Source organism: Astatotilapia calliptera, chromosome 23 (assembly GCF_964374335.1).
Source record: "Astatotilapia calliptera chromosome 23, fAstCal68.1, whole genome shotgun sequence".
NCBI classification, from domain to species: domain Eukaryota; kingdom Metazoa; phylum Chordata; class Actinopteri; order Cichliformes; family Cichlidae; genus Astatotilapia; species Astatotilapia calliptera.
In genome coordinates, this window is record NC_137443.1 from 48,958,663 (window position 1) to 48,981,453 (window position 22,791).

Consider the following 22,791-nt stretch of genomic DNA (forward strand, 5'->3'; position numbering starts at 1 on the left):
GAATTACAGTCGTCCAGCCTGGAAGTAATAAATGCATGAACTAGTTTTTCAGCGTCACTCTGAGACAGGATATTTCTAACTTTAGAGATGTTGTGCAAATGGAAGAAAGCAGTCTTACATATTTGTTTAATATGTGCGTTGAAGGACATGTCCTGGTCAAACATGACTCCAAGGTTCCTCACAGTGTTACTGGAGGCCAAGGTAATGCCATCCAGAGTAAGAATCTGCTTAGATACCATATTTCTAAGATTTTCAGGGCCGAGTACAATAATCTCAGTTTTATCTGAATTAAGAAGCAGAAAGTTAGCGGCCATCCAGGTCTTTATGTCTTTAAGACATTCCTGCAGTTTAACTCATTGGTGTGTGTTATCTGGCTTCATGGACAGATAGAGCTGGGTGTCATCAGCATAGCAGTGTAAATGTATGCTATGTCTTCTAATGATGCTGCCTAAGGGAAGCATGTATAATGTAAACAGAATTGGTCCTAGCACTGAACCCTGTGGAACTCCATAATTAACCTCAGTGTGTGAAGAGGACTCTCCATTTACATGCACAAACTGGAGTCTATTAGATAGATATGATACAAACCACTGCAGTGCAGTACCTGTAATACCTACAGCATGTTCTAATGGCTCTAATAGGATATTATGGTCGACAGTATCGAACGCTGCACTGAGGTCTAGCAGGACAAGCACAGAGATGAGTCCACTGTCAGAGGCCATAAGAAGATCATTTGTAACCTTCACTAAAGCTGTTTCTGTGCTGTGATGAGCTCTGAAACCTGACTGAAACTCTTCAAATAAACCATTCCTCTGCAGATGATCTGTTAGCTGTTTGACAACTACTCTTTCAAGGATGTTTGATATAAAGGAAGGAGATTAGCCTGTAATTAGCTAAGACTGCTGGGTCTAGAGATGCTTTTTGAGTAAAGGTTTAACTACAGCCAGCTTGAAGGCCTGTGGTACATAGCTGATTATTAGAGATAGGTTGATCATATTTAAGATCGAAGCATTAATTAATGGCAGGACTTCTTTGAGCAGTTTTGTAGGAATGGGGTCTAAAAGACACATTGATGGTTTGGAGGAAGTAATTATTGAAGTTAACTCAGAAAGTGCGTGCGTGTGTGTGCGTGTGCGTGCGTGTGTGTGCGCGTGTGTGTGCGCGTGTGCGTGCGTGTGTGCGCGCGTGCGTGTGCGTGCGCGCGTGTGTGTGTGTGTGTGTGTGCGTGCATGGGGTTATGGTCAAATGTTGGTGTTTTATTGTTCTGTGAAATGTTTACATTGTTTTTTGTTGTTTATTTGTTCATCCTTGTTGTACTAATACAACTTATTATAGAATAACTTGGTGTTTTACTACTCTTGTCACACAGTGTTGCCTTGAAGCAACAAACCAATATCTGTTTTGGGGGGGGTCAAATATTATGATTGATATATTATTAGGAACCCTAAAGCTCCCCCAAAATAGGGAGAAATATTTTTTTTCCCCAAAAATGAAAAGGTCATGCAGTAGAGGGTTACTTTTCCTTAAGCAGGCGTGCTGGGGTCCCCCATTTCCTTCATGCTGGTGAACTTTTTACCAAATTTTTTCATCAAAGCTTCTCCATCACTGACAGGGATTGTTTGGGTGTTCACACTCATCTCCATAAACCCTAAAATATGAGTCTCACTTTGCTCACTCCGTTGCCAGGAGTCTCTCCATATTCCACAAAAGTCTATGCAAACATGTAACATATCCCATATTCATATAAATATTATTGATATTATAACAAAAGCTGTCACCAACACAATTGTCCCAAATGCTTTTTTTAAACAGGATTTTCAACTAGAGGATTTCCCGATTCGACCGTGTCCCTCGGGGTGTCCTGTGGGAGGTGCTACGGGAGTATGGGGTGTCTGGCCCATTGCTACGGGCCATTCGATCCCTATACAACCGTTGCAAGAGCTTGGTTCGCATTGCTGGCAATAAGTCGGACTCGTTCCCGGTGGGTGATGGGCTCCGCCAGGGCTGCCCTTTGTCTCCGGTTCTGTTCATAATTTTTATGGACAGGATTTCACTTTGGTGGCCTCAGAATCTCATCTCTGATTTTTGCAGATGATGTGGTTCTGTTGGCTTCATCGGGTGAAGGCCTCCAGCTCGCACTGGAACGGTTCGCAGCCGAGTGTGAAGCAGCGGGAATGAGGATCAGCACCTCCAAATCTGAGGCCATGGTTCTCAGCCGGAAAAGGGTGGAGTGCCCACTCCGGGTCGGGGATGAGTTCCTGCCCCAAGTGGAGGAGTTCAAGTATCTCAGGGTCTTGTTCTCGAGTGATGGGAGAAGGGAGCCGGAGATCGACAGACGGATTGGGGCTGCAGCTGCAGTGATGCAGACGCTGCACCGGTCCGTCGTGGTGAAGAGAGAGTTGAGAGTAAAAGCGAAGCTCTCAATTTACCGGTCGATCTACGTCCCTACCCTCACCTATGGCCACAAGCTGTGGGTAGTGACCGAAAGAACGAGATCGCGGATACAAACGGCAGAAATGAGCTTCCTCCGAAGGGTGGCTGGCCTCTCCCTTAGAGATAGGGTGAGAAGTTCGGCCAGAGAGGGAGGTCTGGGCCTCTGCTGCTGCCCCTGCGACCCGGCCTTGGATAAAGCGGATGAAGATGGATGGATGGATTTCCCGATAGCTTATTTTTATATTTTGTACACAATAACAGAATTATTTCATAAAAACACAAAATGACTGGTGTCAACATTATTTGCCCCACAAAAAAGTTTCCTTTTCATTGAGCTGGGCGATGATGTGCTTGAACTTTGTAATGTGCAAAGCTTTTAAAATCAAGTGAAAACTGTGACCCAACAGGATAAAAGATGAAATGGTTACTATCTGTTGATTTGTGACGCGCATTCATAAGGACTTTTCCTGTTTTTACTGCAGGTGGAAACCTGAAATCCTGAGGGTATAATGAATAGTGTTGGTTTCTGCACTTGAATGAAACTGCACATTAAATATGTGCTTAACACACACAAAGACAGCGGTGAGTTATTTTTATTAAGGCCACCTCCTAACTGTGGTGGAAATTGAGCTCAGCTTTTCATTGTTCACAGCTCTCTCTAAGCAAAATAGATTATGCTTCTGGCATTACATGTGAATGCACAAAAACACTTTCCTGGTCTGCGTGAGCAAAGACTTCTTCAGAGAAGTGCAGTTTGTAATTTTCCATTCCCACTCCCTATTGCTAATATAACAGGCCAAAAGCCAGCTACCATTTCCATGCTGCACATGATTGTGTGTGCACATCACACCAGAACCACTTTTTCAGTAAATGGTTGCTTCCCATCCATCAGCACAACAGCTGGATGCAATTGAGTGTCTCCACTCCATCCCAAAGTCATCTGTTTATGTGAACGTGAAGTTTTGTCTCCCATATTTAAGGGAACCTCTAAAGAAAGATCATTTTCAGGCACTAGTAGGAGCACAATCATCCAAGCTTGCCTCAAATATCTCCCTTCTGCTTCATGCCCGACCTTTCATTCCCTCGTATCCCTTAAAGCACTTACTTTTATTGATGTATTTTCATATTAGCTTTCACCTTCTTTTCCCAGATGCTACTAAGCTGTCCTGCCATGCTTGTTGGCACATTAACCACACTTAACTCCCTCACTTCCTGACACAGAATAAATGTTTGGCCTTTGCCCGGCCTCTTGGTGAGCGCTTTGCTGTTAAGCATGATGTGGGACTCAACACCACGGGGGACAGATTCTTGGCACCAGCAAAGGGAAACATTAAACACAGGCTGATGGCTGTGACACCAAGAGATTGGGAGAGGGATTCAGAGATTTATCACCCTGCAGGCCAGGAACACATCCAGACACCACCGCCTAGCTCACTTAGCAACGGCAAGTCAATGAATCGTCCTGATGATTAATATGTCTTCTTTATAAACCAGAATATTCAAAGCTATGTTTGACTGAGTGCAGTGCATCGCTTGGCCTAATTCTGAGTGAAAAATCACAAAAGAATAGTTTCCACTCAGCAGGGACAGTGTTTTGATTTTCATCTTTAAAAGCTCCAGGAATTCAATTCATGCCCCGGTCTGTGAAATCATGAATAGGTTATTCAACATGTCCAGATTCATCACTTATGTGTTATCATGGAGATTTGGTAACGTCACATTCACAGTCTGCTGTTGAAATGCCCGGTCCATCATCACCGACTCATTACTACTCTGTGTGCTTCTGCATTTCTATCCAACAGAGAAGCAACAGGGTGGAGACAAGCTAACATCATTTTGTTGCTCATGTTTTCAGGTTTTGTTCATCAGTTATCTGATGAAGTGTTTTTGTAAAAGGTGGAGAGCGCACTGGGAACATGCAAACTGCATTCAGGACAGAAAAAACTGCCTTACTGTCTTCAGCGAGTCATTTGGTGACATATTGCATTACTTTTAAGAACAGTAGCAAGTAGTGTGTAACACATTTCTGTTACTAAGAACCCCCAACACTGCACATGTGCAGCTTTATAATGACTCCTCTGTACTAATGCTCCTATTCTGACTTTTAGAGAAACGACTAATTCAGAAGTTCGTAGGATAGTTTGTTCTGTCAAGTACTCAAGGGAAATGGAAGAACATGGAATGGATAAAGTTTGTTTATTTATAAGGAACCCCATTAGCTTCCACAACAGTGGTTGCTAGTCTTCCTGGGGCCCAAACCATCAAATGTCACCGAATAAAATGTTACACAATGAGTTGGATGCAAAATATCCACATAATTTGGCTCTTACTTCCACAATAAGGTTTTACAATTCTGAAAATATAAGCATGTAAATATTAAAAATTATAAAAAACACTCAAACAGAATACACAATTTCCATTACAAATGACATTACCCTCTTACACAGTATTTATCAAAACTCAGAAGGAGGCATTATTTCCTCCTATTATAAAAACCATTAATTGTCCCATTAATAATAGTGTTTCCACGTGCTTGGAAAGAAAACTCTCGCCCAGAATTTGCTGCTTACCGGGGCTGCGGACTTGCTGCGCCCTCTCTCCTTCACCTGGATGCATCCCTCCACAGTTACCATATCTCAGTACAATACACCATCCTTGGGATGTTATTGAAAGGGAATTTTGGGTGACTAGCTGTGGCACAAAACTGAAAGTATGCATTTCTATTTGCTTTTTCATACATATTTGAAAAAATGTAAAGTAATTTGACTGAGAATATGAACAGTTAAATGTGTTTAAAATAATAGCTATAGTTAACTTGCCATATAGTTAACTAATTCATTGTTCATGGGGATCACAGTTCAGTCCATGTTTTTAAACAAGTTTAAAAAATTGACACGTCAGTTAGATTTTTTTGTGTTTATTATGTATTTATTTACTGGTTATCTCACTGCACATTACAAATGTTCTATCTATGGCACTTGGTGGTGCATAGCCAGGATTTAGGATCACACTCCTCCCTGACACTCACCAGGCCAGGGGGCACAAAACAGACCAATGTAATGTTGGGCAGTACTCAGTATTCAATCATATCTAGAGCCAGAACACTCTAACGTTGAGATTTGAATTCTCCTTATACACAGGCCCCCTGCCCACACATTGTCTTGTGGAGTCAAACTAAAAACTAACTTCTACTATGTTGTTGGCCCTCTTCATGTCACTAAACCAGTTTTAGGTCAAAAAGACTTGGTCTCAACAAGCATTTCAAGGGCTTGTGTGGTATCTGAAAAAAAGATGTTTTTCCACTCCAGCCTGGTCCTGCGGCGTCCACCTGTTCATCAATGCCAGCAATCAGTGGGAGCTGTATTTTAAGGTCAGCATCACCACTAGTTTGTCTCCACCAGCCTGTCAGTTACCTTATGGTTGTAACTAGACCACATAATAATTCTTTGTTCTTTGTACTGACCTTGTTCTCTTCTCTCTCCAAGCAGCCACACCACGAGTCCATGCCACGCTGAACTACTCTTCTCTTCCGTTAGCTGCTGAGCTCAGCTTAAGGTTGCTCACGCTTCTCTGGATTCATGCCGTCTTTACCTGCCTGTCCTCCTGCCCACCGGCTCTGGTTGCACCTGGAAAACAGGTTGGAATTTGTTTGCATCTGGACATTCACTCAGAAACGCTCCTCGCATACTCAAGTAAACCACTAACCCTGCCAGTGTTACTCTGCTTCTGGTTCCTCTCACTCAGATCAGTAACCGATCTCTCCTCTGTTTCAGTGTCCATCACCTCAGAGACTTGCTGCCACTCTCATAGTCGAACCAGGGCTCCTACAGTCACACCATGTCACTGTATATTGTGTATATACACAGTAAAGTACAGAAAGCTATTCTTGCCTTTGTATTGTGTCTTGCATTTGGGTCCAAGTTGTATTGACACTTTTCAACCAAGACTCTGTTTAGTTCTTCTTGGAGTGGTTGCCAAAAGGTCATCCTATCACATACTGGAGGGACTTCTTCAAATTCTTGGGTCCAAAACAAACATCTGTGAAAATGTGCTACTTACAACTGACCTATCCATTCTGACAAACATGACTGTTAAACAGATTTGTTACACGTAGGATAATCCGGTTGTTCAGTCTGACGTCACTAGCCGTGTCTGGGCCTAAACTCCGCTGCAGGTCCATATATCAAACGATCACTATGGCATTACTGAGAGTTGAAAAACTGTCTAAAGTCTTTCATCTTTAATAAAATGATCAGCGTTCTGCTCTACCAGGTGTAACAATTGAGTTTAACATCCAGGCATCCATGAAAACGGAATTTATGACATTTAACAGAGTTAGAAGTTAGCAGGGAGTTAGCTCGCTAGCTTCTATCTAAATACAAATGTCCTGACTGCGGGGTTTTGGAAACAAATTAAAACGTACATCTCTGCTATCACTTCCAGCATAAATGAAGACAGAAAACTAAACAGCAGTGACGATTGTAGGGTTACTGAAGTTGGGCTAGCTGGTATATAATGATGTGCTACGTGACCGCTAGCGACACAGCTATGTTAGCATAATATAAAGAAGATAACTTTTTTCCACTCGATAAAAGTTACCGTGAGTGTTCTCGGTGGTCAGGAACAAATGTAATCGCATGGCAGGATGCTGTAAAAGGACCAAACTTCAGCCAGGAGAACAACTGAGATAATCCATCCACAATACCAGGTTAGTCATTCATATACTGCTGCATGGGCTGGGCTGTAGTTACATCCTAAGGTTTTAAAAACTGAGCTTAAATAAATGATTAGTGGTAATAAAAGCCGAGGGAGGTCAACAGTGATCACTGATTGTTTTAGGAGCTTTTTGAGATCAAATAGAAGAAAATACAAAACATTAAACATGTTAACAACACAAAAGCCATATTAAACGCAGACTACTTTAGGCCCGGAAGTAGGATTCGTCACGTCATCACTTAACGACTGGATAAATATATTGTGTTTTTTTTATAATGCAATATTTATTTGCTTTTAGAACAATTGTCATTGGAAGCCTAGAGTCATAAAGCAGAAGATGTAGCAGTGGGTCAACAGGAAGACTGATATTTGTCAGTGATGACAATAACTTTATTACCTTGCACAAAAATACTGTGGTTTCGACTGTAGGTCCTGTTGAACATTAGAACTGTTATAAACTGACCAAGGATTCACTGATAAGATTCACCTAGACAACAGTACAAGTACAAGGATATAAAAGCTTTTTTGGTTTTAGCTGATGTTCAGCTGCTGTGTTTAGTCACGTTCATGTAAAGCTACAAAAACAAACACTTTGTTATCCTCATTAAATGTAATTCCACATCTTTCAAATAATCAAAATGCAGACTTCTCGGTGGCCAAGATGTAAAACGCACTTACATGATATTCAGCAGTGCCTTTTATTCTTGACAGTTTTGTCAGCTGCTTCTAAGTGACTACATCGCGGGCACCTTCTAGATTTTTGTTTCCTGCCTGAGTATATGAATGTTCATTTTTGACTAATGGAATTGCAGGTGAGTGAGCTATGTCTTGAGGGAAATTCAGACACTGCCCTGTGTCCTTCATTGAGTGGAAGAATTCTCTCATTCATTTGTTTAAAACCACTTCTCCATTCACTCGGTCACTTGACTGAAGAACAGGAACTGACTTAATCTCAATTGCTATCTTAATGCCAGATCACAGTAACTTTGGAATCCATCATCACGTCTATTATGACGTTGTACTGGCCAATAACATCACTAACCAGTTTTTATTAATTGGTCAATTTTTGTCAGATAGCTGTAACAACACCACTTCTTGTCCATAGCAATTGTTGCCTTTTTAGAAACCCTCAGTTTTCTAAAAGAAATAAGAAGACAAAGAGAAAATCCTCAGTCCTTCACTTCAGCTAGAACTAAACTAACCTTTGGGAAGCTTTTCCACAGCTTTAAAACACGAAGCAGCTCTCAAAAATGTCATTTTGAAAATTATGAGCTGTTCTAATCGCTGAACCCTTTTCTCTGGAGATACAGCCCTCTGCTGATAGAAACAAATGGGTCTGGCTGAATTCCACATCCACAGCTGAGGAAACAGAGACGCTGGCTTTTGCCCAAGGGAGTAGATGCAGACGTGCCTTGAAATTAGACTCCCTGATCCTAATGTAATTATATAGCCTGGTTTATCACTGTGATCTGGTTATATGTGACTAATGTATTGGGGTCACAAAGACAACAAAAAAAACTGTACAACATGAAAATCCAACAGACCAACAATTCTTGTCTTGTCTGACAGGAAGCATTTGGCTTGTCTGTGTGGGCAGCTGCAAATTTAAAGATGTTTTTGGAGCAGTTGAGTCTTTCATAGTTGGCCCTGTCTCACTCGATGGCTGTTACGTCACCACGGTGGGGGCTAAGGCAGGGGGGAGACAGCAACACAACCAAAATTAATGAAAGAGAGGGACAACAGAAAGATGAATAGTCAGGCAGTTTCTATTTATCGTTTACCATGCCTTGACAATAATGAACCTAGCAAAAGAAAAAGGTGGGGGAGGAGGACTAGGGGCTCGAGCCAAATCAAAGAAATGAATACAGCACAAAGAGCTTCCTTAAAGTCGAAACCAATATGCAAAAGGCCTGCTGGGCTGCTCGACAAAAAAGCTCATAAACATACAAAAGTGGCATCAACTACATAATCTAGTGGTTTTAACAACTGTAACTCTGTTGCAGGTATATGGGCTACCCAAACTTACCTGTCCAGCCTCCCACCACAACACTCTGTTCACACACACACAGAAACCTACAAACAAAAGTTCAGAGACCGTCAGAAGCAGCCCAGCTGTCCATGGAGGTGTCCTTTTATAATGATCCCTGACGAGCAATTGGTCTACTGTGCCCAGATCAGCCAACAGACACTTGCCAATTAACTCTGAATTGGTATATAGGTTGAGGCTTGACACCTGAAAGACAAGAGCAGCCACTTATGGTGGCATGTTACACCCCCACCCATTAGGAGCCAAGCTCAGGATTTGGTAACATGTTCAAGTAGCACGGGAGAGTGTCTGCTACAATGTTCTCTGATCTCTTTTTGTGATGGATGTCGAGAACATGGTTCTGAATAATCAGTGACCAATGCATACGTCGCTGGTTATGATTATACATCCTAGAGAGTAACACCAAAGGGTTGTGATCTGTGAAGACTTGACCCTATATAAACTTCAAAATGCTGCAAGGCCCACAACAAAGCAAGCATCTCCTCTTTAATAGTAGAATGCTTGAGCTAATGTTTATCAAACTTGCAAGCGAAGTAACTCACAGGATGGTCAATGCCCTGATTATCCTCCTGCAGAAGCACTGCTCCTGCCCCAACTGTGCTGGCATCTATTTCCAGTTTGAATGGTAAAGAGAAGTTAGGAGCAGACAAGAGACACAGGTCTCTGAGTGTCCAGCTTTCAGAGGCTACCTGAGGACTCATGTGAGAGAAAATCTGCTCACACAGATATTAGAGCCAAATACTGTCAGTAAGGCCTCTGCAATGTTCTGAAGACAGTTAAACCTGTCAGGTAGTGATGTCCAGCAGGTGAACATGCAGCTCCATGAACACGCACAGCTGTGGATTCCAGCTGCGTTCGTAGTTCTGCAAACTTTGACCCCACAGAGTCGAGCTTTTCAGTTCAGTCAGCTGCATTTCGATCTCACATTAACTGGCATTAACTCAGCCAGTTAATGTGAGACAAACCAGCTGATCATTAAAGCTTTCTGATTTGATCAGAAAGTAAAACATTGGTCCATAAACCTGAAAGTCTCAAAAACACATTGTGAATTGTCTCGAGTCTACGGATGTATCTGTGTATCTCCGCGGTGCTGATGCTGCGCTGAGCAGACATCTGCTGAAGCTTTTGAAGTGTCAGAATGTGGAAATTTCAACATCGCTTGATAAAACTGCCAGCTAGCAACATCCCTCTCACCAGTAGCTAAGTTATTTTTAGCCAATTAAAATTAGCCAAGTTGAATCTGGTAGTTGGGGTTGTTAGTTAAGATACTGTCATTAAGAAGCGGCACAACTATGCAAGCTAGTTTGCGATGCACAACGCTGGCGCGGGCATTTATTTTTTAATGCACCTGCTCAGATTAACTCACTGCGTGTCGTGCGCAGGGCTGGACTGGGACAAAAAATCGTCCCGGGCATTTTGACTAGAGACCGGCCCCCCAGGTATTAAAGCCATAAAGCCTTTGAATGAAAATGCTGTTGTGACAGTGATGTACAGTCTTGTTGGTATATGTGTGATTTCTATACATTTTATGTCAGATAAAAACTTTGGTTGTAAGATTCAGATAATTATTTAATAACAGCCAGACATTTTAAATGAGAATAAGAAAGAAAAATATTTCTTTGTGCCCCCCTCTCCCTGTTAATGCCCTACCTGGCCCCCTGGCAACACTTTGCTAGACCCGCCCCTGCACAGTTACCAGCTGTCAGCTGCTTAGAAAAGGATCCTGGGGTTATTTGTCTCTCAGAAACAGTTCATAACTTCAACTCATCCATGTCACCTAAAAGGTAAACCTGTTTCTCCATCACAGCTCTGATGATCCAGTAAGGACATCTCCTGGTTTCATCTTCATGTTTCCCTCTCACCACATATCTAAACAGACATCATGACCAGCAGCTTTACAGCTGTGGCTCCAGCAAACATCAACTGATACTAGAAATTAATATTAAATAAATTCTAACAACAGCTGATCAAACTTAAACGTGCTGCTGTTGTTTAGCGCAACATCTGCTGGTTTCCTCTTTCTGGCGCAAAGTGAGCGATAAACAAACAAGAGAGACGATCAGCTGATCATTGATCAGTTTCATGATTGAAGTAGAAACAGGAGAGGGAGGGGGGAGAATGAAAGAAGAAGAGGCAGCTGTGCAGCAAAGACACAGAGTAACTCCAGCTTTGTGTCTTTTTCATTGTAGCTGAAGTCGGGGACAAACTGTTCCTTTTCACTTCAATACGAAACGCGTAATATTTTCTCTGAATGCGGGACGATTTCATTTTTTTACGGGACAGTTGGCAACTCTACTAACTAACCTTATGAACAAAATAAAGTTCACTATCAGTAACATAGCACCCACCCAGCTGTATAGAAACTCCGTCATGCTAGCTAGTAGCAGTACGAGTTATAGTAACTGACTGTAAAAAGTCAGCACAACGAAAATAAACCACCTAAACTTGGTTTATATCTGACCCAGATAGACTGCAGGTCATAACTTCTTACCTGAAGTTCAGTTCACCTGATACTCGGACCGGCGGCCGCCTCGAGTCTCTCCTCCTGTCTCCCCTTCCCTCATCCACCTGCTGGCCTCTGTGGAAGCTCCACCATAGCCACCACCAAACAACTGAGTTATTTTTACACATCGACCAGTATCTGGCCAATCCACCACCTCTCATTGTTTATACCGTTAGAAGAAAAAAAAATCATCGGCCCATAAAAACGAAAAATCACCATCGACCCACCGGGCAAATACCCGATGGCCAGTCCAGCTATGGTCGTGCCAGCAGTTAACCCTTCGCGTGCCAGCTGTGGCACACGTGCCCAGGGTGGCCGACCCCTGGTATAGACCATTGTCAGTCAATCTCCTGCCGTGTCGCCTGTACAGTACAGAACGCGTTTAGCTTGTCAAATTTATATAAATCTGCGATCACGAGCAGTGTGACTCTGAAGTGCTGCACTGTATGTTTGCAAGTTTTCTCCCCAACAAACACAAAAATGTTGATGAAACGGTTTGCACCGTCGAGCCTTTGTTTTCATTCTATAATACTGGACTTATTTTTCTACGAAGGTTTGAACTTTGAGAGTTTAAACAAGAGAGAAAAGTGAAAATGTTCATGCCTGTCTGAGAAAAGTGTGTAGTGAGGGGTTTTACAGCATTAAAACATCTATAATAATTGTAAAAAATAAAGTTGGCTACTTCGCGGATTTCACCTATCGTGGATTATTTTTGGAACGTAACTCCTGCGATAAACGAGGGACCGCTGTAATATCGAATTACCTAGTCCAGCACTTTGAGGCTCAGCACCCCGTAACACCAACCCATCTTCATCAGGGAAAATTTCACCTTGGAAACAGAAGCCATCAGTGATGTAGCCACCTGTTCTTGGGCCATACAGCTTCATCATGTTGACATGACAGGGCGTCTACGATCTAGGGTCCGAATTATGTAGTTGGTCTTGCTGTGCTTTTTGTCTACAACTTAAGGACTAGAAAATTTAACAGAAAGAGCTGAGCCAGACACAGGAAGGAGAAGGACCACTTTGTCACCTGGCTGGAATGAACGGTCAACAGCCCTCTGGTCAAAGTGTCTCTTCGTCTTTGCTTGTGAAGTTGGTAGTGCATTCCTTGTTAGGGAATAAGCTCTCTTTAACCTGTCATTTAGCATTTTGACAGACTCTGGGAGGATTTTGGTGTTGTTAACCGGAGTAGCCAGCCTATCTTTAAGAACTTAGCTTCATGACAGGCAAATAACACAAGGGGAACACTTTCGTCCCAGTCCCGCTGAGAACTGTAACAGTGTTTCCACAACATGGACTGATCAAGTCTGATCAAACCTTTTTAGCGCCCCCTGACGCTCAGGACGGTAAGGACTAGGGGTTATGTGCTCAATGCCTAATGTTTTAAGGGCCTGGTCAAACACTCAACTTAAAGTTGGTGCCTTGGTCACTGACCAATGGTCAGTTTGCACAGCTTTAGGCAGACCAAAGGTTGAAAAGAATCTCACCAGAGCTTTGACAACAATCTGAGCCGTAATCCTCCGTAGTGGGATTGCCTCAGGAAACCTGGTGGAAGCACACATAACTGTCAACAGAAACTGAAATCCAGTTTTAGGTATGTAACGGAGGGAAGGTGATTCTATTTCCACAGTGTTTTTTCTAAAGGAAGGAAACCTTCCTCCAAACAGACAGAGCAGTGGAGCCGCCAAGGGAAAGCACACGATTAAAAAACTGTATAATTAAAATATAATTTATTATATTTAAATAGTTAAAAATGTAAAATGAATTAAAACAACCCTGGCCAAGGGGTAACACAATAAAAATCAATAAAACACAACATTAAAAGTCCAGTGGCATCCGCCACGGTATAAAAGTCACAAAGAACTAAGAAATCCAGCGAAGTGATATAAAAGGGAAACCCAGCGGAGTCCTCGCCTTCCTCCCCGCGTTCCGCGTCCTGGTACGCTGAAGAAAGGGAGGGAGCGGCAGTCACTATTCTTTTCGGCAGTTTTCATTCGTAAAAAGGGGATAAGTCGAAGACTTACCCCGGGTGGGCAGAGCTCTCGACTCCGCCCGCCGCTTCTTTAAAACTGCAAATCGGCACCAGCTGTCTCGCCGCCTCTGCTCTCCCGCAGTGCACAAGCTGGGCTCTTGTTGCTACTGCCGTCCAACTGTTCGCTCCGCGTCCCTAGTCGCTGGTGCTGTATCGTGCCCTGGAACGCCAAGCTCCAACCCGTCTTATGTGTCTCAGGCCTCATCTCCTAAGCCTCCGTGTCACTTCAGGCTCTCGTGGGTTCCCGTGACACTCATGGGTGCCTTCATGCTTCGGTCCTCTCTTGCCTCTCGGTCGAACTGCTTCCTGTGGTCTGCCAGGCCCTCTTATTGGCCTCTCTGGGATCTCTCGCAGGTGTGATCCGTTTATTATCAGGTAGGGGCGGAGTCTTTCCAGGACAAGCCAACAAATAAATACCATTAAAACATGCAGTAAAACTCATAAAAATAACCCAATGTACAATATTAAAACATTAAAAAGATAAAACACAACAAAAACATGCACAGTAAAAAAACTTAGATAACTTGTCCCTTTCCACCCCGTGACAGGCAAAGGTCCCACACAGTCAACAATCACTCTTTGAAATGGCTCCTCTGCTACTGGGACAGGACCGAGGGGAGCCAGAGGGATTCTTTGGTTTGTCAGTTTGTTTTGTCATGTATGGCAGTAACAAATGACATCCAATTTTAGACCTGGCCAGAAGAAATGTTTTGTAAGTGCCGAGGGGATCTGACCTCTTAAAGGAATCAGCCAAGTCAGGGTCACACTTTTCTGACTGGGTAAGTACAGAGGCTGGTCTTGAGCCGAGGTAGACTCCAGACTCGGGTTGGGTCTGTCTAATACTTCAGGAACGGACATGCCTTTGCCTCCAGCACAGTCATTACCTAGGATGAAGTTAATACCTTTGAAAGGCAATGCAAAATGTGGAGATCCCAGTTCTACTCCCTGGACAATGACACTTGATTGACAGAATGACTCTTCAGAAAATGGTAAGATCACTTCTCTAATGACGGACTGAGAGGCCCCGTGTCTCTCAGTATTTTCACCTGTTGCTGATCTTTTGGATTCCCAGTCAGTGAAATTACTCCCTTTTAGGATGAAGGGCTTTAATCAGTCCCACCCCTTCTGGTTGTGAGGAGGGTTGCTGTTTCTGCTTTGATGCCAGACACTCTGCAATGAGATGATCCTTTTTATGGCAGTAGAAGCATTAACGCTCACCATGTGGAGGTGAGGGTAGTCTTACTGGCCTAGAGGAGGGGCAACTAGACTCAAGCTGTGCAGGATACAACGGTGCAGGTTTGCCTGGACGAGAAAAAGGGGTAAACACATTTTTATCTGTTAACAGAAACTCATCGGCTACCACAGCTGCTTTTGACATTGACATCACCTTCTGTTCGTTTGAGAACGTTATTACTCCATCAGGTAAAGAATTCTTAAAGTCCTCCAATAGCATTAACTCACAAAGGGACTAATCATCACTAACTCTGTTAGTAGGACACCATTTATCAAAAAGAGCCCCGTTTTCATGTGCAAACTCAGCATATGTTTGACTGCTGGACTTCTTGTGATTTCTACATTTCTGCCTGTAGGCCTCAGGTACAAGTTCATGCATGTAAAATTGTTTCTTTCAGCACTTCAAATTGCATTTACGCTCATGCTTATTTTAAGCTTATGTTTACTTTATATTTTGTAAAGCATGTATTGTTCAACAGTCACTTACTCATCTATTTATCCTTATGTGTTTGTCACACCATCCTTGGACAAAAGGCAATAAAAGGAAAGTCCAGTTATACACTTGTTCAGTATATAGCACAGAGTTTTATGAAGAAGCACTATACAGATAAAGTGATACATTTACCTATTTACAAATAGGTCACGAGATCCAAGGTCTGGGTGGATTGGTCCTGCAGTATTCATCCCTCAACTATTAAGAAGAGACTAGCAGATAATTCATCAGTGTAAACAGTAGAGCTGGTGGTCATAATGCTTGGTTTGCAGTGGGCAGAAAGAAATAATCCAAAAAGTTATTAGTTAAAGTTATAAAATTATTGATAATGATTTGGGTCTGGGAAAACATGCAACTAAAATGCTAACATGAAAAATATTATAGTTTGCAAAGATTGCACAATAGGTGTGTAAATACTGAGTTTCTTTGGATTCCCACACATGTACGTGTGGAAGGAAACAAGGATGTGGATATACTGACAAAACAATCATCGAAACTACAATCACTTGATTTACAGACACCACTGAGCAAAGCTTATGTTAAAAGTTATAGTCAAATCCAGCAAATATGGCAGAAGTACTGGGACATCGATACAGGAACGCACTCATACAAAATTCAAAAACATGATGGTCATGGGAAGTGAGCAAGAACCGAAATAAGAAATATCAGTCACCCGTCTCAGGATAGGACTCAGGTCTTCATAAAACTTTACAATAAATATAATGTGAAATCTATGGCCAACTGATGGAATTTGCGATTTGTAATAAGCGTGTCTGTTTTTCTGTCAAATTCCTGATCCAGTGGGTGGCAGTAATACACCTTTAAGCTGGTTTGCCAACTGCCATTAAACCCAACAGATGAAGAGGAGCTTCTGTGGAAAATACCTGTCTGAACTCTGGATTTATCTTTGCCTGAACCAGCGATTCCTTTTGTATGAACTACTAAACTTGTCAAATTTTATGTTAGACTCCAATATTTGAGTTCAACCTGCCCGAGTGGCCATGAGATCAGTTACCTTTTGTGTTATTTGCAGTTTACTTTGCTAGGTAGCAGAACAGTAACAAGTAGGAATCATTTTTTGACTGTACTTAAGTATAATTTACTTTACCTACTTAAGGTATCTGCATTCTTTGTGCTTAGTTGGAACTTATTGTAACCCTTTGAATTATTTACCTGGTTTTTCTTGATTTAGGAACTTTTCAGCTTTAAATGAAGGAAAAAGTTTGACTGAATATGCACTTGTATAAAAGAGAGAGAGAGACGCAATAGTACAGGGTGGCCATTTATATGGATACACCATAATAACATGGGAATGGTTGGTGATATTAAAGTCCTGTTTGTGGCACATTAGTATATGTGAGGGGGCAAACTCCTCAAGATGGGTGGTGACCATGGTGGCCATTTAGAAGTCGGCCATCTTGGATACAACTTTTGTTTTTCCAATAGGAAGAGGGCCATGTGACACATCAGACTTATTGGTAATGTCACAAGAAAAACAATGGTGTGCTTGGTTTCAACGTAACTTTATTCTTTCATGAGTTATTTACAAGTTTCTCTTTGTTCACAGCCATCGACATGTCGAAGAGGTTAACACGTGAGGAGCGGATCAAAGTTGTGTTGATATCTGGTGAACGCAGTAACCGGGTCATTGCAGCAGATTTCAATGCAAGACACCCTACGAGACCACCCATCTCCCATGCTACAGTCAGCAAACTGCTTGCTAAGTTTCGTGAAACTGGTTCAGTGTTGGATTTGCCAAAATGTGGACGCAAGAAAACTGTGACTAATGAAGAAACATCAGTGGCTGTCCTAGCTTCATTCAGCAAGAGCCCACAGTGTAGCACTCGCCGCATGTCACTGGAGAGTGGCATTAATGTAATGAATGGGCGAAACAAACGAGATGTGCAGCACCTGAAACTACGGATACTGGATGCCTGTGCTGGCATTTCTCCTGCGGTGTTGCTATCAGTGTGTGAAGAGTGGGAGAAGAGGGTTGCATTGACAATCCAACACAATGGGCAGCACATTGAACACATTTTATAAGTGGTCAGAAACTTGTAAATAACTCATGAAAGAATAAAGTTACGTTGAAACCAAGCACACCATTGTTTTTCTTGTGACATTACCAATAAGTTTGATGTGTCACATGACCCTCTTCCTGTTGAAAAAACAAAAGTTGTATCCAAGATGGCCGACTCCTAAATGGCCACCATGGTCACCACCCATCTTGAGGAGTTTGCCCCCTCACATATACTAATGTGCCACAAACAGGACTTTAATATCACCAACCATTCCCATGTTATTACGCTGTATCCATATAAATGGCCCACCCTGTAGAATGATAGAGTTGAAGAGCATCAGGAGGATTCCTGCATTTACAGTCACTCTAAATGTCTCTCAGACATTTGGCTTTTCTACTCTATATGCTCAGGGTGACTTTTTTATGACGATTCACCTCAGAAAACAGTCCCACAGCATGTGCTAAAGAGTATTTGGACACTTTGCCATTATGTAAACGCCAAGGGAAACCTAATGGCTGGAAATTTAGAAGATGAAATCCTCAATTTCTGCCACGGCATCCCATCTTCCTGTGTTCAAAAATGACTAGCCAACAGAAGGTAAAGGGATAAGTTCTTCATCATTCTTTCTGCAGGAAAAGCAGCATAATGTGAAACAGGATCCTTGAAGATTTATTAACACATCCACAAGATTTTGTCCTCCAACAACCAAGCCAGATATTAGAAAAAATGTAGAGAAATAGATAAGACTGGTTGAACTTTAAGTCATTGCAGAAAAAAGCTTTGCAGGAAGGAGAGGGGAGGAAAAAGTGACTCACTGCTGGATGGAAAACTCTCTATGACCTCGTAACCCTCACACATACTTTCAAATGTTAACACATGTCTTCTTGTACAGCATGACCTTGTCTGACTCTCTCTCTCCGCCTTGTCTTTTTCAGTAGACTGGTTATAACCTCGTGTAAGATCCTGATCCATAACAGTTAAAATGGGAGGGGTGGAGGAGGCGACTCAAGCTGTGACATTTATAGCAGTTTACTTCACAACTCTCTAACATGACTTCTGGTCTTTTCATGATCATTCCTTTTTATTAACTTTTAGAGTAAGTTTCCTTTCATTCTAGGTTTATAGCTTTTCAGTCCACAATCAGGAGTTTTATTCTCACTCACTATTTTCAAAGTAAAATTGTAGCCATGACAGATGTTTTTAGGGAAAAATGCCAAACTAGTACACTGCATGCAGTCACAGAGAATAACTAGGAAATATAGTTTACGTACCAAAATGGTTCATCTTTGACATTAATTAAAGCTTAAAAATATCCAAATTTACTCGAGTCAAAGTATCTCAGATTTCACTTTTATGTGTATGTTTGTTACGACGGGTAATTTGCTATTTAGGAGAGACTTAAAACAGTATTCCCACTTTGAACAAACAGCTGGCTTGTTTAGCAAACTTATGCAAGAATAATAGTAGCATTAGTATTATTGTTTCAGGCTTGCTCTGTTTATCTTCTGTCTTAGTGTTTCCTGTTTTATTTTGGTAGTCTGCTGTCCTGTGTCAGTGTATCCAGCTTTGCTTCCTCTGTCTCATGATTATCCCCAGCTGTGTTTCCCATCCCGCTGTTTTCCTGTAGGTGTACTTAAGTCTTCAGTCTTTGCCTGTTTGCCACGTTAGCTGTGTTTAGTGAGTGTTTCATGGGCTCTTGTTTATGTATAGTGATGAGCTTGTAGTGTCCAGAGTCTTTGCTTTGTTTGCTTCTTTCTACTTTGTTTTTGAGTTTAAGTTCCCAGTGGATAAAGCTGAAACTGTAAGTTAATTCTTCTTGTCAGAGTCCTGCGTTTGGGTCCCACCCCTGCCTGCCGCACAGCTCACCTTGGTGCATATTGTAATTTTTTTGTAAGTTTCAATGCAAACATGTGTATTATCCAACTAACTGAAGGAAACAAAATCTAATTTATTGCGTGCACTATACAGAGGTATTGCATTGTTTTATACCACTAAATTTCACTTCAGTTCTTTATATGTTAGAACCGTTCGGTGGCTGGCTGACAGACCAACAGCAGCATCACCCATTGTACCACACACTTTCTACACTGCCTTCACCAGCTCGCTGCAGGCAGCTTGGCAGTCCCTGAATTGGCAGGGAGTGCACCACGCCGACCATAAAACCAGCTTCACCTTCCAAGACCGCCTGTCTGGTTTGATTGAAGTATTCAGTTTGAATGCTGCACTGTCTTTAATCAAGATATTGAACATCTGAACATTGATCATTGTGAGCCTGTATGATCAGTTTAGTTTATTTGTACTGAGATACCAACAATTCACAGCAACAGATTCTTCATTGTGTTATTACTGTTAGGCAGACCTTATGATATTAGAATGAAAATGCTAGCAACCAGTCGATCTCCTATATGAGCGACCACTTGTTGGTGGCAGGAAAGAAAAAGTCTTTAAACAGGAAAAAACGTTAATCAGAACCAGGCTCCAGGGTGGGCAGCAGCTGCTTTATGGTGAGGAGAAGAAAAAGGATCGAGAGTGTTGATCAAAGGTGATTCCATGCAGCAGTGACATAGACCTGGGAGAGAAATGCTCATTTCATCATGTGACTTGTTCTCATATAGCATCTTTATACTCTACCTCAGGGGTCAGCAACCTTTAACACCCAAAGAGCCATTTGACCCGGTTTCCACGCAAAAGAAAACACTGGGAGCCGCAAATACTTTTTAACATCTAAAATGAAGAAAACGCTGCATATATTGTTTTTTACTTTAAAGCATCATTCACACACATAACATGTGGACCGCTCCAAAGCAGATGCACCCACCCAATATTTCAGCCTATCAAGCAAAATTTGGTGGTCAATGGTATCGAAAGCAGATGTCAGGTCCAACATGAGCAGAGCTGAACACTCGCCTGCATCGCTTTGCATCAAAATGTCACTGGACAGTTTCAGTAGAATGAGTGCTACAAAACATGACGGTTTGTCAAGTAAACATCTGTAAGCTGCTCAGCAACAACCTTTTCTAAAATCTTAGCAATAAACGTAGCAATGATTTGGAGATTGCTCTGTAATTGTGAAGAAGAGCAGGGCCAAGCGTAATCTTAAAAACAAGCAGGGACCAGCTCGAGTAAAGAAACGGGCAAAAACCTTCTACAATAACAGGATAAGATGCTGGCTGATTATTAAAGACCTCATATGTGGATTTACTCTTTCACACAGGGCTGGATACATATGGCTTTGTTTTTTCTTTAATAGTAACTGAAACCAGGATTTAATATTTTTTATCTATCATTAAAATTAGTTTGATGATCTGAAAAATGTAAGTGTGACAAATATGCAAAAATACTAATAAATGTGACAGAGGCCAAAACCGCTCTACTCAATTCACAGTGTCCATGAGCTAACTCAGTGTAGTTCGTCTGAATGTTAATGAATGATGAGAGGACTGAATCAAACCAGAAAACACTGGGCCCTAAAATAAAAAGAAACGTACAGCCTAAACATGATTCTCAGTTTCTTTTAGAAGAACTTACAGTGTCAGATTATTTATTCTAATGCAGTGAAAAGTCGTCTTTTTTAATCTCTGCTGCAAATGATTGTAAGAAAACTTGAAACACACCTAAAAGTAAAACGTCACCGGTGTTAAGAATCAACCATGAGCTCAACTGTGTTAGAAAAGCAACAGGAACAGAGGGAGCTCCATCACCTCCACTGTTCTCCACCACGTTACAAAGCCTGAGCTTCAGCGTGTTCTCTATGTGTTTTTGTTTATGGCCCATTCTTAGTAGGCCTTGTATGCGTGTCTGTCTGTTTGCTGGGTTTTTTTGTGCCCTATATGTATGAGTCAGTGTGAATGACTAGTTTACATTTTCTTTATATTCAGCTTGAGTTTAGGGAAAACCGAGCAGTAATGCCACCTTTCGGTTCTTCTGTCTCTGCATGCAAATATCAGCTAAACCCAGACGCTCAGTACTGCATCAAAATTTCTGTTATCTTCGACTTCTAATCAAAACAATTGGATTTGAAATGTTTATAATAATGCACAATGAACTGGCCTAACTCCTAATTCCTTACACTGGAGGGGAAGAGGGATTACTGCTGGCACTGTGACAGTCTACAGTTTCTACGAGTACGTTTGGCATGTAACACAGTTGCACTTAAAGTAGAGTAGAAAAGCACTATCTAAGAACCAGTTCAGTTATGCGAGCTGCAGCATGCTGGCAGCACTGGTTCTACTGGTCAGTTTGATCTTGAGTAGGCTGGACCAGTGAAACTCCTCTTTCTGTCAGTTCATATTTAATTGTTTCTCTACGTGATAAAGAAAAAGCTGCTGTGACACAGAAAGAAATCTGTCAGCACGACTCTTTGGACTTAAACTGTAAGAAATAAATGTGCAAAATTACAGAAAACGTTCTGAGAGCTCAGACGACTGTCCAGTTTTTGTTTTTAATAACTGTAGTTTTTAAAAGCCTGAAATTTAGATATTAGAAAGCGAAAAATAGACATTTTTCTGTCCTTGAATTGTTTATTGCTTACTGACTGTGTGTAGTGTGAACGGCCATCAGGCAGGAAAAGGTGTCAAACATATAAAAACTAGTGAGCAGCAGATCAAAGAAGTGTGAACGGCTTCAGGCACATTCAGACCTGTGAGACTCACACTGAGCCTCTGTGCTTCCTGCGTCTCTGCCATTCAAACACTTTGTACATGCTGACTGTGGAATATTCAACACTCAACTATCAATTCAGGCTTTTTCAATGAAGCAATTTTTACTCAGTGTTTTCATAAAAGCCTTACTTTTATGGATTCACTGCTACAGCGGAGAACACACACGAGGTTTAAGACCTGTGGCTGAAAATAAAAACGGGCATCACTGCATCAGTTCTGCACTCACCAACATCATTTCATGTTTTCACTCATTTCTTCACTGTTTCCCGACGCGATGCTTTTAAACCCGACTCCCTGTCTCTCTGTGGACCTGGCCTGTACCACTACATTATCTGTCCTCAGAACTTTGCCCCCCTTCCTTCTTTCACAAAATGGTACGATCCCAGACTGTCTTTGCATGTGATTGGCCGCATGGTTTGCCCATCATAATAAAGTCCCACCCCTGTCCGCAGGGCTCTCAGCAGGGCTCCCACATACCAAGGTGTCGTTCATAATTGACAGATGAAATTATCTCGGTGGCCAGATGTGGCCCTCGGGCCTAAGTTTGACACCCCTGGTCTACATTTAATAGAAGGAGAAGCTCTAAAAGCCTCCACACCCACTCATTACCTGGAACAACTCCCTTTTTGAGAAATCTTTACCTCAGAGCT

The 22,791-nt window shown here is 41.9% G+C and overlaps 3 long non-coding RNA genes across 3 annotated transcripts; 2 read left to right on the plus strand and 1 right to left on the minus strand.

Moving 5' to 3' along the window:
• The first annotated feature begins 5,659 nt into the window (after positions 1-5,659).
• LOC145424082 (uncharacterized) lies at positions 5,660-6,317 on the plus strand. The gene is made up of 3 exons (XR_013905036.1): positions 5,660-5,803; positions 5,922-6,070; positions 6,207-6,317. It is a non-coding gene; the product is annotated as an uncharacterized LOC145424082 (long non-coding RNA).
• Positions 6,318-13,416: 7,099 nt separating this feature from the next.
• On the minus strand, positions 13,417-22,467 carry LOC145424177 (uncharacterized). The gene is made up of 2 exons (XR_013905148.1): positions 22,368-22,467; positions 13,417-14,121 (listed from the first exon to the last, which is right to left on the minus strand). It is a non-coding gene; the product is annotated as an uncharacterized LOC145424177 (long non-coding RNA).
• LOC145424176 (uncharacterized) lies at positions 14,754-17,556 on the plus strand. Its single transcript, XR_013905147.1, has 2 exons — positions 14,754-15,155; positions 17,027-17,556. It is a non-coding gene; the product is annotated as an uncharacterized LOC145424176 (long non-coding RNA).
• Positions 22,468-22,791: the final 324 nt, after the last annotated feature.